Source organism: Lygodium microphyllum, chromosome 3, assembly GCF_053477565.2.
Source record: "Lygodium microphyllum isolate KBCC chromosome 3, Lygodium_microphyllum_v1.1.10, whole genome shotgun sequence".
In the NCBI taxonomy this organism is placed as follows: Eukaryota; Viridiplantae; Streptophyta; class Polypodiopsida; order Schizaeales; family Lygodiaceae; genus Lygodium; species Lygodium microphyllum.
The window spans coordinates 85,938,322-85,954,402 of NC_141137.1; the positions used below are offsets into that span (position 1 = coordinate 85,938,322).

The following is a 16,081-nucleotide window of genomic DNA, read 5'->3' on the forward strand; positions in this document are numbered from 1 at the left end:
TAGTTTTGATATTTGTGTCATGTGAAGGAGATAGCATGTGTCCATCTAATGGAGAGTACATGTGCAATCAAACTTGCATGTTCCTAAGAGTGTATAGAGAGAGAGAGAGAGAGAGAGAGAGAGAGAGAGAGAGAGAGGGAGGGAGGGAGGGAGGGAGGGAGGGAGGGAGGGAGGGAGGGAGGGAGGGAGAGAGAGAGAGAGAGAGAGAGAGAGAGAGAGAGAGAGAATATGGTTACCTCCAAAAGGTATTGCCCATATCTGCAATACAAAATCCTTTATGTTTTTTTGATTATATAGATATACTCCTTGGTAGGCATGCTAAATGGGTGTGTTTGGGCTCAACTACAAGTGAGTTTATAATGGTCCAAATAAAGATTGTGGAAATTCAAGTTTCATCTTAATGTGTATGTTAATGAAGTTTCAATTCTATTCATTATGTGCATGTTTGAATGACCATGTTGTCAAATGATACTTCAATGGCTACAAGTCTCCATGCAAATTTCAAATGTATCTCAACAATAAAGAACATGCTTAATATTATATTCATACACATCTAAGGAAATATGTTTAAAATGGTGCTTCAATGGCAAGATATATATACATACACATGTTTAGGGTCTTCTAAACAAATCAAGCTTATTAGAGTTCATGAGCTTTTATATCAAATATGGATATGCTTGTTTACATATGTGACATTCACAACTTTGTGAACAAGGCAAAACTCTTCCCTAAAATGATTTTGACTTTATTGAGGGTTGACATTAGCTCATGTACAAGATTATCACAAAGGAAGTTTAATGTAGAGGTTCACTATTGGTTTCATGGTCTATGCAACCCTTGCATTGCCTTCAAAGGACTTTCGCATTCTTCAACCCCTTGGTTTTGAAAGACCACGTTTGAAAGGCTTAAGTGCTAAAAATAGGCACTATAAGGAGCATTATAATTCCTCTCTTCTTCTTTTAATGTATGTTCTTTCTTTAGCCTCCTACCCTTTTAGGAGCTGAGAACTACTTTCCCTAATAAGAATGCACTTAGAAAATATTGTCTTTTAAATAAGAAGTAGAATATTTGTCTTCTTGCTCTATGTTTATAACATAGCCAACAATCATTCCCTCACCTCCCCCCTCCCAAAATGTGAGGTCAAAACTACTTTTCCTTATAAGAATGGAATTAGAAAAAATGAGCTTTTTAGGAAGTAGGAAATTTATATTCTTTCCCTACATTTATAAAGTAGCCAATCACCATTCCCCTTCCCCCCAACAAAAAATCCCCTAAAATCACAAATAACAACCACCCACCAAATGTATTTTAAAAATTTTCCACAAAACACCCACCACATTATTAATATATTATTATTTATATTATTGTTATTATGATTTATTATTACTATTATGTCATCAATAAAAACTAATAGCATAGTTAATATTTATGTTTTTAAATAGCTATATATATTACATAAAACATATCATAATACTTAATAATATTCTATAGGTTATATTATTGTGAATTTTATTATTACATATTGAATATATTCATACTTTTTTTGCATTTGCTTCCTCTCAATAAAAGGATCATTTTAAATATGTTAATACTTTCGTATAGTATTATAAAAAGTATTTATTTACCTTTTAGTATTTTCTCGAATATCACATTGGCGATAGTTTTTGAAATGCAATGAGCACTCTTTTACCTTTACATATCTCCATTTGCGTCATCTTTTTGAGTATATACTTTTCCATCCCTCTTTTAATAGTGAATTCATGTGAATTTTAAAGTTATTTGCTAACAATTTATAAAATATTCATCCCTCTTTGATATCATTATTTAATTGAATGAAATTTTTAGATTAGTTTAGTGATTACAAATTTTGTTGTTTAGTTACTATAATATTTTTTAGTTTTAATATATGTATATACTTTCATAGCTTTGTGTGTGTCTGTGTGTATTTTACATGCTTTTCGATCCCTATTTTAATATTGAAGTGAATGTGATTTCTAAACTTATTTAATACTAGTTAATAAGATTTCCATCTCCTTTTGATATCATATTGGATTGAATAAATTGTTTTTATTAGTTTAAGTATTACCAACTTTGTAGTTATTATAATACTTCACAGTTTTTGATAAGCATGTATAATAGTAGTTTATTTCCATGGTTCTCTCACTCACTCACTCACTCACTCTTTTTTAATTTATCTTATTCACTCTCTATCATTGCCACCCTCATTAAATTTTTTTATATTTTTAATAACTTTATCTTCTTATAAATATTAATTTTTTAAATGTTAGTTTATAGTTTACTTATATGTGTACTCTATTGTTTTCACTCTCATATTTTTTGTGTTTAAGATAGTTTGGTGTTATTACTTCAATCTATGCTTTGTATGTACATGTGTGTGCGCATATAACTTCATGATCATTATGAGTTGAGAGAGGGAAGATTGTTAATGAAGAAATATTATAGAAGTTAGTTAGAACTATATATATTTAATCTACAAGTTTAATTAGAATCAACACTACTTTATAGTAATGGGGACACATGATTGGAAAGGAATTAAACATGAAGTTTAATCTCTTACAAATCTCAGCATAACACTAAAAGGGATGAGGGGCATTCTGATGTTAGGTTATGATGCTAATTGTAAAAGATTACAAGTATCTATGTAAGCATTAATGTAATCATTGGTATATGCACCAATAAGTGCACCAATATAAACTTGATAGATATAGTGACACAATATCAATGTACTTCAAACGATACATATCAATGCCTATACGTCAAACACTTATACTTGGGAAAATAGCAACACTTGTTCTAGGGCATATATATCGATATGGTTTAAAAACTACGATTGATACTTGTCCTTTCTCTACAGTATCTATGGATGAAAGTGTACCGAGAGCAAGGATGAACGTGTGTGCAGCAAAAACATTGAGATAAGAGCATCTCATCCCCCTCCATTTTTCATTCATTCTTGCTTTGCTTTTGGTTCTTGTCTCCCATTTGTTCTCTTTCTTCCATGTCAAGAATCGTGTCGTGGGGGGACTTGCTCAAGATGCTGTGCCGAACACACACAGAATGCACAAGGAGAAGCTCACTCAAGAGACAAGAAGAGAGATGGAGGTCAAAAAATTTTCTTGCTGGTTTCTTCTTCTTCTTCCATACACTTTACAATGTACACAAAGTATAGATAAAATACAACATAAAGGAAAGTGGCCTACTAAGTCAAACAATGCATAACCGACTACACTAGTCGACTGGTGCTATAATTATGCCAGTTGTAAATAGGTGTAACAACCTGAATATAATAAGTAATGAGTTAGTGGCCATGTGAGAGTCATAATGACCACTGACGTGCTAAGTGTAGACGTGTGGACCCATCTAACCAGGTGGTCCATCATCAATGTCCACATATGTTGAGCTTGTCATCTCAACACTCCCCCTCAAGCTTAACTGCATCTCTGCAACTCCAAGTAAGCTTCGAAACTTTTGAAGCTTCTCTATACCCAATGCCTTCATGAATATGTCAGCTATCTGATCCTGTGTGCTGACATACACCAAGTCAATCTCACTTGCTAGTACCTTCTCTCTCACAAAGTGGTAGTGTACATGACTGCATCTGACTCCCCACTATCGTGCTAAAAATAGTAGGGTCTTCTATCTCATCCCCACTGAAAGTGGTTTGCATGATGTCATACCATACTTGGATAACATATCCAAGCCATACTATCTTTGGAATAGCCATATACCATCATCACATCTAATCACCTCAATGCCAAGGAAGTACCTCAGCTCACCTAAATCCTTCATCTCAAACTTCTTCTTCAAAAAATCCTTGACTTTAGCAATCCCACTACCACTATCACCTTAATAATCAAATCATCCACATAAATGACTATGATGACCAAACCTGCATCTCCCTTTCTCACATAAAGTGAGTGATTAGCATTAGAAACATAAAAACCAATATTGACAAGATACTCTCTGATCTTGTCAAACCATGCTCTAAGTGCTTGCTTGAGCCCATAGAGTGCCTTCTTCAACCTGCACACATACGTGGGATGCTCTAAATATTCATAACTTGCTGGCTGATCCATATACACTTCTTCCTATAAATCACCATGTAAGAATGCATTCTTCACATCCATTTTCTGCAACCTCCAACCTTTGGCTTGCTGCCAAAGCAATCACACATCTGACAGTTGCCATTCTAGCAACTAGACTGAAGGTTTCATCATAATCTATGCCATATGTTTGGGCATAGCCTTTTGCAACCTGTCTAGATTTGTACCTACTAATAGAACCATTTGCATTGTGCTTAATCTTATAAACCCACTTACATCCAATAGCTTTCTTGCCCTTCGGCAATGATACTAGATCCCAAGTCTTATTGGCCTCTAACGCAGCCATCTCCTCATCCATTGCTGCATCCCAATGAGTATGACCAACAACATCCTCAAAACAAGTGGGCTCAACATCCTCAACTAGTTTTACCATATAAGCATAATGGTGAGTTGCATAACCTTCGAAACCAAATCTTTTAACAGGGTATTTGACCTTGCTAGATCTACATACCACCGGATCACTCAATGGAGTCTTTGCATTAACGCGTGCTCTTTGCACACCTAGAGTCCTCACTGAAGGAATGCCAAGCTCATCATCTAAGCTCTCTAAGCCACTGGAGTCTCCATCAAGAACTACATCAATGCCATCTGACACTTTATTCTTTCATTTGTCTTTACCTGTAGTGCTACTAGATGCACCTAAAGATGTAGAGCTACTCCTTAGTCTTCCAGACCAAGGACTACCAGATGATGTCTCTGGTCCACTAAAAGTCCGTGATTCTTACTTTTCAGCCTGCACATGAGTGTCATGATCATCATCATCATCATCCAATGCATCACCACTAGATGCATACCAACTGCTCATTTCATCAAAGATGACATCCTTGCTCACTCTGAACTTACATGTGACAGGGTTATAATAGCGATACCCTTTCTGCTTTAAAGAGTATCCAATAAAAATACATTTTTCTGCATTTGGATCAAGCTTCTTCCATAGCTCATCTGGCACATGAACGTATGCAATACAGTCAAATACCTTCAAGTGCGATACATCAAGCTTCTTACCAATAAAACATTCTTCAGGAGTCATCGCATGAACTGCAACTATGGGAGTTCTGTTCATAATAAATAGTAGTATGAACAACCTCAAACCGAAAATGCTTAGGCATATTCTTTTCAGCCATCAAGGCGTGTGCAACTTCTGCAATATGCCTGTTTTTCCTTTCTGCAACCCCATTTTGCTATGGGGTATACCTGCATGTGAACTGTCCCTTTATCCCATAAGACCTCAAAAAATCACTAAACTCATTCGAGAGGTACTCTCCCCCTCCATCTAACCTCAAGCACTTTACTTTCAAGCCTGTTTCTCTTTCAACTACAGCCTTAAAAGTTCTAAAGTGCTCAAACGCTTTACTCTTTTCCTTCATAAAATATACCCACAACTTTCTAGAACAATCATCAATGAATATGACAAAGTATGAACTACCTCCAAGAGATACATTTTGTGTAGGCCCCCAAATGTCTGTATGAACAACATCAAGGATATTTCTGCTTACATCTCTATCATGTGAAAAGGGTTGTCTTGCCTACTTACCAAACTGACATGCTTCGCATACCTTATGAAATTCTACAACTCTAAATGTAGGCAAACCTGTAACCAACCCTTTGGACTATATTAATTTTAGCCTTTGTACATTTGCATGTCCAATGCGTTTGTGCCAAATTTCAATATCTACAACAACACCTTTTCCTTTAGCATACATAGCAGCATTCATAGTAGGAATTCCAGCATCCAGAGTAAACATACATCCAACTCTACTTCCCTTTGCTACCAACCTGCACTTGTCATTGAAGTCTTTTATAAAGCAGCCCTTTGCATTAAATCTGACTTACAGCCCTTGCTCTACCATTTGACCAACTCACACCAAGTTCTTTGTAATAGATGGCACATGTAATACATCTGAAAGACTCTTTGTCTTACCATCATGCAAGGACAAGGGAACTTTTTCAATGTGTGAAATTGGGTGGCATGAATCATCACCCGTCTGCACATAACCTGCATTTTGCAAATCCTTCATCTCTCCAAACCATTCTGCATGGCTGGTCATATGATTGGATACACCTGAATCAACATATCAAACACATCGTGTGTTCCCTTTCCTGTAACAACATTTAGCATATGCTGCATAACAAATAGACGTTTATTTTTATCTTCATTCTATCATGAAGACGATACATAGTTTCCTTTGCTGCAACTTACCACTGCGAATATTATCTTTCTTAGCATAATATTGGGCTGCAATATGACCTGTTTTGCCACAGTAGTGACACACAGTACCAGAGTTGTTAGAACCTCTGTTCTGCCATCCACTTCTTCCTCTAAAGCTCCCTCTACCTCTAAAGTTACCACGACCTCCTGAAACCTGCATATCGCCAAATTGCTGATTCAATCTGTTTTGCTGGTTGTCACTATCATGTCCTATACCACGGCCTCTGGAAGAGAACCTGCCATGTCTCCTTCCTAAACTGGAGTAGAAAGCTTGGACCTGTTCACCACTTCTTTCAGATGTCTCACTCTGCATGTTGATCTCTTCAGTGATCATAAGGGAGACCAACTCATCAAAATCTAAAAATGGCTTTCTGACATATACAGAAGTTACAAAAGACTTCCAAGCCTTTTCATTGTTAAGCCCACCTAAGGTAGACGATACCAAATCATCATCATCGGGCATTGCATCAATCGTTGCCAATGCATCTGCAATGCTCCTTACCTTTAGTGCATAATCATTGATAGACATCTTCCCTTTCTTCAATGTATTCAACTCTTGCTTGAGTTTAATCTTTCATGCCTTTGTATTTACGGAAAATATACTTTTAAGTATGGTCCAAGCTGCATATGAATTCTCTGCATTTCTGATATGTCCCAGCATATTATTTTCAATTACTGCAGACAGCCAATACATGAACTTCTTGTCTTTTGCATTCCATTCCTTCCGTGACTTTGTCTCTTCTGCAATTGGAGGATCACTCACCTCTGGCTCCTTTTCTTTACCTGAAACAAACTCGTAGAGGCCTTTTCCAATAAGGAAGTTCGTGACACGGAACTTCCATGAAGGGTAGTTGTTCTTGTCGAGCTTCTCAATGATGGGGCTTCCACTGTTCTCTGCCATTATCACAAAACTAATACCAAACAGTAAGCAAATATTCTACAACCCTCGACCTGTAGTGCACAGCAATACACCAAACAGCCTTTTTCACTGTCTGCTCAACAATACATGTAATCTGCAACCTGTTTCCAGATAAACACAACACTCTTTGCACACACCAAATCTCACTGCAATCTGAGATTTTTGCTCGACCCTGCTTCCGGTGTCTCCACAGGCACTATCCAAGAGAGAGAGTGGAAGAATGGGAGAGCTTCTTACCCGTGGCTTGCTCGCTCGAACCTTGCTTCTTCTCCTTCACTTCAGCCTTCGAAATCAGCCTCTCTTAGTGGCGCGGCTTTGATACCATGTCAAGAATTGTGTGGTGGGGGGACTTACTCAAGATGTTGCGCCGAACACAGACAGAATGCACAAGGAGAAGCTCACTCAAGAGAAAAGAAGAGAGATGGAAGCGAAAACGTTTTCTTGCTCATTTCTTCTTCTTCTCCCACACACTTTACAATGTACACAAAGTATAGATAAAATACAACATAAAGGAAAGTGGCCTATTAAGTCAAACAATGCATAACCCACTACACTAGTCGATTGGCTACAACTATGCCAGTTGTAAATAGGTGTAACAACCTAAATATAATAAGTGTGAGAGTCATAATGACCACCGACATGCTAAGTGTAGATGTGTGGACTGGCCATCTAACCAGCCGGTCCATCATCAATGTCCGCATGTGTTGAGCTTGTCATCTCAACATTCCAAACTCTCTTTGAGAAAAGACATGGCTTTTGAGTAGGGTTTATTCTTTTTCCACACTAGCTTCCATGCTCATGAGAGCTATAGTTTGAGGAAGCGTGTGTGAGTATATGAGCTTGAGAGAAGGAGAAATGTCAATGTAAGCTATTTTACACCATTCTTGCTTTGGTGTTGATGTAGATTGCATGCAAGAGAGAAAGAAGAGGAGAGATTCAATGATTCCTATGTTTCTTTTAATGTTTGGTATGAAAATGAATATGGGAAGACTTGCTACTTTGAGTTGCATTAGTGGAAGCACTATCATTGGCATCAAGTTGCTTCATATTTCATTGAGCAGAAATGATGATTGAGTCCAAGTCTTCCATCAACTGCAAAAGTCGTGATGCACTACTCTCATCAAGTTCAGGCATTGCATCATTGCCAAATACTGCATCGAAGGTGGCAAGCTTGGGACAAGTTGTCAGATCTTGTGCATGGTTCCTCCTACCATTGTATTGTGATGGAAGAGAAAGATTGTTGTAAAATTTGTGATCCCCTAAGAGGGTCATATTGCTTCCAATGGCATGAGTAGCTACAAATGAGAAAGAGAGACTATCATGGATGATCTTGCACAATGAATCAGAAGGATATTGAGGACGTTGGTGGTGAAAAACGGACGTGTTTAGCATGGGAGTATGAGCTTTCGGACACTGTTGTTCAATGATTGAATGATTACCATGGGGCCACAATTCCAAGCTTGCTAGAGAGTGATGACATGGTGTTGTGTACGTGGATTTAGTGTAGGAATCTCAACACAGGCTCTCTTGCTCAAGATTACTCACACAGAGGCAACGAATCAATCAATTGCATTACTGAAAGCATATTTGTACATGATGGGTCAGCACCCTTTGAGTTGTCGGTTGATGGTTCGTCAAACCGTTTTCCAATTTATATTTTACAAAATAATAATTAACTAATGTCAATTTCTTGTGTTAGTGTTATTTCGTCACGGCCCTTTAACACGAGCACCATTGACAATACGAACTAGACCAAGATGTTTGCAGCATTCTTCAAATTTTTCCGCATTCAGTGGCTTTGTTAAGAAATCAGCCCACATAGTTGATGTTGGAGTATATTCCAACATCTAGCTTCTTGTCTTCAATCATTTCTCGAATGAAATGATACTTAAGGTCGACATGCTTTGTCTTCTCTGAATGCTTTGGGTTGCTTGCCAAATATATGCACGATTGATTGTGGCACATGATCTTGAGTTGCGGTTTGGGAAATAGCTTTAATTCCTCAAGAAGCATTTGAATCCACAATCCTTCTTTGGCTGCAAGGGCAACCGCTACATATTCTACTTCTGCCGATGATAGGGTGACAGCTGTTTGCTTCCGTGATTGCCATGTTACGGCACCTCCTGCCAAAACAAAAGTAAACCTAGCAGTAGACCATCGAGTATCAAGTCCCCCCCCCCCCCCCAATCGGAATCCAACCACCCAAGAAGAGCGGTAAGTGGATTCGCCGATTGAGAGCGAGAATACATTAAACCATAATTACGGGTGTGTTGAAGATAACGAACATTACGTTTGAGTGCTTTCCAATGAGACATGCCGGGATTATGCATAAAACGAGATAAATAATTAATGCTATGACACAGATCAATGCGTGTTCCAGACACTAAGTAGTGAAATTTTCCTATAAGAGGATGATAAGGAAATTGTGACATGAAGCCCTTATCTCATGAAGAAGATGGACAGTCATTGGCAGAAATTTTGCAAGAAGTAGGCAAAGGTGTTGCCATTGGTTTAATGTCCTGAAAGCCAAAATCTTTTAATAGGGCAACAACATATTTAGACTGATGGAGATACAAGGTGCTGGATGTGTGATCACGAAGGATGTGAAGACCCAAAAAATATGTGAGGGGTCCAAGATCAGTAATTGCAAAGGCAGAGGCAAGTTCTTGTTTGGCAGAATGAATGAATGAGAGGCTAGAACCTATAACAGGAATGTCATGCACATATAAGGCAACAAGTAAAAAGGAGTGATCACGATGACATGTATAAATATTAGGTTCGGAAAGGAGACGAGTGTACCTGTGTTGAAGCATGAAGGCATTGAAGCATTGGAACCAAAGCTGGGGAGATTGCTTGAGGCAGTATAATGATCGTTGGAGCTTGCAGACATGATTTGTTGCGACGCTGAAGCGTAATAAGGAGGCTGCTCCATATATATGTCTTCGGGAAGGTCACCATGGAGGAATCCAGTTTGTACATTGAGATGATGCATCTCGAGATCCAGCGCAGCAACCAGGGCAAAAAGAATGCAAATAGAGGCCATGCACAAGGAGAATGTGTCCGTATAATCAAGTCCAGGGATTTGGCTAAACCCCCACGCAACCAAGCGTGCTTTGTAGCGCGCAACGGATCCATCGGGATTGAGTTTTCGGCGAAGAATCCATTTGAACGATATGGGTTTTCGGTCATCAGGACACGAAACCAACGTCCAGGTCCCGTTCTGATGGAGAGACTGAATTTCGGAATCCATGGCAGATTGCCAGTGGGTGGCCTCAGGACCACGAAGGACAAAGTCAACATAAATAGGGTCGGCCTCTAGTGGGACGTCAAAAGTGGCGTCCCCAAGAAGAGAGTCAGGGGGGTCGTCAGACATGAAGCATGAATCTCCTTGGTTAGCATCGAAGGAGGCACAAAGAGCGCTGAGATGGTGGACATCAGTGTAAAGCTTTGCGAGAGAGCGAGTGCGCAGGGTTGGAGAGGCGTGAGGAGTTGGGTTAGATGCGGAAGAAGGGAAAGAAGATGTTGGAGACGATGGTACTTTTGTAGGTGAAGAAGCAGCATCATCAGACACGTGGTTGGAAGGTGGAGAACGCGTACGCTCAGTTGAGCCGGAAGGAAGCTAACATGTGTGATCCATGGAAGAGGATGGATTGGTCAGATCATTTTGGTAAGTGGAGGGTAATGTTAAGTTACGTGGCAAGTGTGGAGTGGGTAAACTAATTGTCATGGCATGCGGGGTGTCATGTCGTTGGCTCTGTCTAGTTAAACCCGAGAGTTTAAAGGGAGGTCGGAGAGGACGGGTTGGATGCGTGTCGCCATAGTCAAGGCGCGTCAAGCGTGTACGTCGACGGTTGTGTGTGGAGCGCCTAGAGACGGCAACGTGTTTGAGGGTCGTGGGGACTAGATTTGGTGTATTCGGAACCACCGAGTGGGGCGGCAGAAGGGGAAGGGCTTGTGGGACCAGAGGCGCTTCTATCGGGATGGCATTAGGTAAGGCCATTCTGGCGGCAGTGGGAATATGGACGGGCCACGTAATTGCTGATCGAGAAGGAAATGCCATGTGCGAGGTATGACCTGAGTCAGACGACTCAATGAGATGTGGATGGTTGGTGTTGTCTATTAACGCATCTCGGCTTGAGACATCTGACGCATTGGCCTGTTTGTTTGCAGAGGTACTGAGAAGAGAGTCCTCGTTGAAGACCAGAGTACATGCATAAAAGAACCGTCTTTTGCGCGTATCATACAGGTGATAGCCTTTGATACCAAAGGGTTCTCCGTAACCAACGAAACAGGCACGTACAGCATGATCTTGAAGCTTGTTCCTTTGTGTTTGAGGAACAAAAGCATACACAGGGGACCCAAAAATGCGTAAAGAAGCATAATTTGGGGGTTTGTTAAACCACAGGGTATATGGTATGGCATTGACAACTTTGAGTGTATACCCGATTTTGAATGTAGCAGGCTGTAATAACCGCCTCCTCCCAAAAGGACGGGTGTAGGCCTGCCACTTGGAGCATGCTTCGCGCAGAATCCATTAGTGTTCGATTCTTACGCTCAGCAATTCCGTTTTGTTGGGGATTTTCAGGCACAGTTAAGCGTTGTTATATGCCTTTTTCTTTACAGTAATTTTTAAACAAATTGGAGACATACTCGCCTCCATTATCCGATTGAAGAGACTCTATTTGTCGTCCTTGTTGTTTTTCAACATAGGCTTGGTAATTTTTCAATTGTTGTAACACTGTCTGACTGGATTTATTGTTAATAAGTGTTACGATAGTGAACCTGGTGAAATCATCTATGAAAGTGGGAAAATACCTATTACGAGTGAGGGAACGAACAGGCATAGGACACATAAGTCCGAATGTATAATTTGTAATGGATGAGTGGTGTGATTTCGAGATAGAGGAAATTTTTTGTTGGCCATCTTACCTAGGAGGCATTCTTCACACAAGGTGATTTTACATTGACGGGGCAATGTGTAATTGCGAACTAACCTATGGTTATGTATATGTTTCATAGTAGCAAGATTTAAATGCCCAAGGCGATAGTGCCACAAAAGAGTAGTATAATTGGTGTGATCAATGTCTGTGGCACTATAGGATTCATGGCAGGGGTGACTTCTACCTAAAAGATAAAGGCGTCCAAATTTAGGACAAGGAACAGTGTAAAGTGTGCCATTTGGAAGAATATGATTAATCAGATAGTGTGTGTGATGGAACTTTAAGTAAGTGTTGGCATTGGTAATTTTACTAATTGAGATAAGGTTCTTTGCAATGTTGGGCACGTAGTAGACGCCCCGAACAAGGACAATTTTACCATCGGTCAATTCGATGTTGGCATGACCAATGCCAACAGCTTGAAGGGTATCATTATTGCCGAAACGAATGTTTATGGATAGAGTCAATTCCCTATATTCATTTAAATATTCTTTATTAGTCGTTAGATGATTTGTAGCCCCGGTGTCAAGGATCCATGTGTGAGGTGTGATGATTTGAATATCATTATAGGCCATAAAGGCTAACAAAGCATCATCATCATCCGAGTAGTCAGACTGCGACGGGCTTGTTGTGTATTGCTCCTCCGATTCATGACTAGAGGAGTCAGATACTGAAGCACAATTGGCTTGTGCTTTAGGCCTATTTGTGCGGCCCTTAGAATGACGCCAACAGTCTTTAGACATATGTCTAGCCCTATTACAAATGCGGTAGTAGGGTATAGTAACACTGAAATTGGGTTTTGAGTGTTGAGGGAAAAAATTCCTTCGCGGAGGGTAACTATTTCTTTTTGAAATATTGCGAGTATTTCCATGGTATTTGCCTTTAGATTGAACGTACATAGCTAATGTAGAGGATGAGGAGTGAAAGTGTTGGTTTGCTTGTCGCATAGAATGTTCTTGTAAAATTAATGGAATTCAAGTGGGAACTGACAAATTAACTTGATTTGATTGGGTAGAGGTAAAAGATTGCCACGATGGTGGGAGAGCTGCAAGAAGAAGGATGGCTTGGACGCGTGGTGGAAGATCTAATCCCGAAAGGAGAACATCATCCATTTTTAATCTCCAAGTTTGTAAAAAAATTTCGATTGTTTGATCTTCTTACATAGAAATATTGATTAATGTTTTAAGATTGTGTACTTGACTGCCAACAGATTCTGGTTCGTAGGTTTCACGCAATTGTGTCCAAATGGAATTTGCTGTAGTTTGCGTGTGTACAGACTGTTTTTGGGCGTTGTCCATGTGGAGAAGAAGTTCAAGGTGCGCAGTCAAGTCACGCTCATCCCACAATTTAACATCATTGACTAATTGCGGATCAGTCCAATCTGGACAGGGGCCGCTGCCATCGACAATGTCAAGGAGGTCCTGTTTTTGAAGAATCATCTCCATTGTCATGCGCCAAGGGTAGTAATTTTTGTCGCTTAGCTTGTCGATCTTGTAAGTTCGCGTTGATGACGTTGCTTGCGCCATGGTGATCAGTCACGGGAGCAAACGACCACACGATGCTTGTGTGTATTTTACAACCTGGTTATTGATACCATGTAGGAATCTCAACACAGGCTCTCTCGCTCAAGATTACTCACACAGAGGAAACGAATCAATCAATTGCATTAATGAAAGCATATTTGTACATGATGGGTCAACGCCCTTTGAGTTGTCAGTTGACGGTTCGTCAAACCGTTTTCCAATTTATATTTTACAAAATAATAATTAACTAATGTCAATTGCTTGTGTTAGTGTTATTTTGTCATTTAGGATTGTGTTTCTCGAATTGCATCCTTTAATAAAGATTGGTAGCACTAAATTCGAGTCCAAGCTCTCGTCATTTCCCTCGAGGAAAATTTGTATTGTCTTGTTGTTCATCTGTTTGTGTACTCGCTGCCACTACCTGAATGGCGCGCTTATGACTCACAGCTCTTCTAGCTCGCACCTTTTGATTTTGGAACCAGTTGAAGACATTGGCTTGTGTGATTTCTCCAAGCTTTTGAAGGCAACATGTGATCTCATATAGTATCTCTCGACCTGGACTGGTAATACCTGCGTCAAACAGACTTGCCAACACTTGGGATTGCTCTCGCGTGGGAGACCATCTCCTCTGCTTTGCAGAAGCTGCTTGAACTTGGTCTGGATTTGTAGAGAGCAAATATTTAGGTTAGGTACTGACGATGGTCAATTACAATATTCATGGCTGATAGGAAAACCTAGGCGATCACTCACCCACGAACGCTCATATACTGATATCTCGATATCCCTGGTGAATTCACCTGGTTCGTTCTTGACGAGAGATGTAACCCCATCTCTCTCTCTCTCTCTCTCTCTCTCAAAAGAGATCCGATGCAAACTTACGTACCTTTTCATCAGAAAGCCATATAAGAAAATTAGTTCATGAGCGCTTGGGTAGCTACCTTTACGTCGTGCTATGGCAGCTCGCAGTTTTTCGTGGAAGGACTGATTGCTATCCCATCTGACCACCTTCATCGTCATATCAAATTAGGCCGCACGAATGGATGATATATACGGATTATTCATTTGCTGGGAGGGCTACCGCAGAGAAGACACCAAATGATAATGAGACACGTCCTGGCGCTGCAGGATGATGAAGAGGCTTTTCAAGAGGAACAACGCCCGGAGAAGAATCCAATGGAGATACGGCAGACTCTGTCGCGACGTTGTTGGAGATTCTTTTCGTCCCATGCGTACTCTGGTCTCCATCGCGTTAATGTATAAATATATATATACAAAGCCGCCAACGGCTCGGCCCCCACACACGCACACACTTAATCTGGATGCACTGTCTGCCACCTTAGCTGTGCAGTAAAATATATTAATGATCGAAGGTTATGCGTCTTTGCGAATAATCATTATTGGAGCTGAGCCCATCTCATATCCATCCAAAAGGCTTATTGCATAGGTATCATCCCAAAGGTTCTCGTGTGCCGTGGTCGGACACCTTATAGAACCCAATTTTCCAATTTAATAAGAAAGCACACGTCTTTTGTTTCCTTTTCATAATGACGAATCAGCATTTATTGGTCATCATAGCATTGACTAATATATACATAGAGCAACAACAGTTTTGACCTTTTCAACTAGGTCTTAATTACCAATTTCCTTGACATTCTTAGCACTTTTGCATATCATATAGAATGTTGAATCTTTAACAAATTAAAAAGAAGTGGCAACCTCAAACATGTTCAGAATGAACAACCTACAGATGCACCTCATGAACATCCGTAATACATTTAGCCCATATGTGGATTTCACATAGATACTAATGTGCATCATCAAATGTTCCATGTTATCAAAGACATCTCAAGTTGCAAAAGGCAGAAAGAAGGCCGGTACACATGTGCTTCCATAGTTTCATGAGCCAAGAATGGTGCACAATGTCCCAAGAGCAACTTATTGAAGTAGATAAAAATCACTATATTAAGGAAGGTATCTACATCACATATATCATCTCATCCAATTCAACAAGGCCGAAGAAAACCATAAGCTTCAATATTTATAATAATCCATTTCTAAAATGGCGATAGCTACCCTAACAACAATCTTCACATTCTCCAGGGCTATTTAGAGCAAGCATGGTTTAAGACTTGGTATCTAATAATACAACATCCTCTCTTAAGCAAACTCAACAAGATCACACATGCCAATCTCATTACTATAGACCTCATAAAATCCAACACAAAGAAGTAGGATGTTGCTAATACCTTCACATGCTTCATTGATGTTTTTATAATTATAGCATCTTCAAAGAGGTGAATTTACATGGTTATAGGATTGAGAATATGATTGCAAATCTAGGCAAACCAAGATGGGAGCTGAGGTAAGCA

General features: G+C 39.7%; 1 pseudogene; it reads right to left on the reverse strand.

The window, feature by feature from the left end:
* Nucleotides 1-9,061: 9,061 nt before the first annotated feature.
* On the reverse strand, nt 9,062-13,634 carry LOC148038587 (uncharacterized; annotated as a pseudogene).
* Between the last annotated feature and the right edge of the window lie 2,447 nt (nt 13,635-16,081).